This window comes from Galeopterus variegatus, unplaced genomic scaffold (assembly GCF_000696425.1).
Source record: "Galeopterus variegatus unplaced genomic scaffold, G_variegatus-3.0.2 Scaffold5753, whole genome shotgun sequence".
Classification (NCBI taxonomy): Eukaryota; Metazoa; Chordata; class Mammalia; order Dermoptera; family Cynocephalidae; genus Galeopterus; species Galeopterus variegatus.
In genome coordinates, this window is record NW_007731864.1 from 70,220 (window position 1) to 70,547 (window position 328).

Sequence of the window (328 nt, forward strand, 5' to 3'; positions counted from 1 at the left end):
CATACTTACTAGTTACTGACATGCTCTTGTGTAATGTCTTGATATATACTATTGAATTGAATAAAAGAATAAGAAATGAATGCTGTGGACTTACCACTTCCTTTGTCAAAGTTCCCCTAAGAAATGCTGCCATAGGATGATCCTTATGGTTGCTGTAGAAGCTGCTTCCTTAGCAACTGAAGTCCACCTATACCTCCTTTTATCCAAAATAGATGCTGCAGCCTCTCTTTCTTCTGAAGAACAATTTCTACTCTGTTTTATTCCATGGAATGATGTCTTTGATTTGAAAACTATTATATTTTGTTTAAAACTAAAAAATAAAGTTAAT

At 33.2% G+C, this 328-nt stretch overlaps 1 protein-coding gene across 1 annotated transcript in view; it reads left to right on the forward strand.

The window, feature by feature from the left end:
- NAALAD2 (N-acetylated alpha-linked acidic dipeptidase 2) overlaps nt 1-328 on the forward strand; it is a 59,354-nt gene that overhangs the window by 35,042 nt on the left and 23,984 nt on the right. The window lies entirely within an intron of this gene.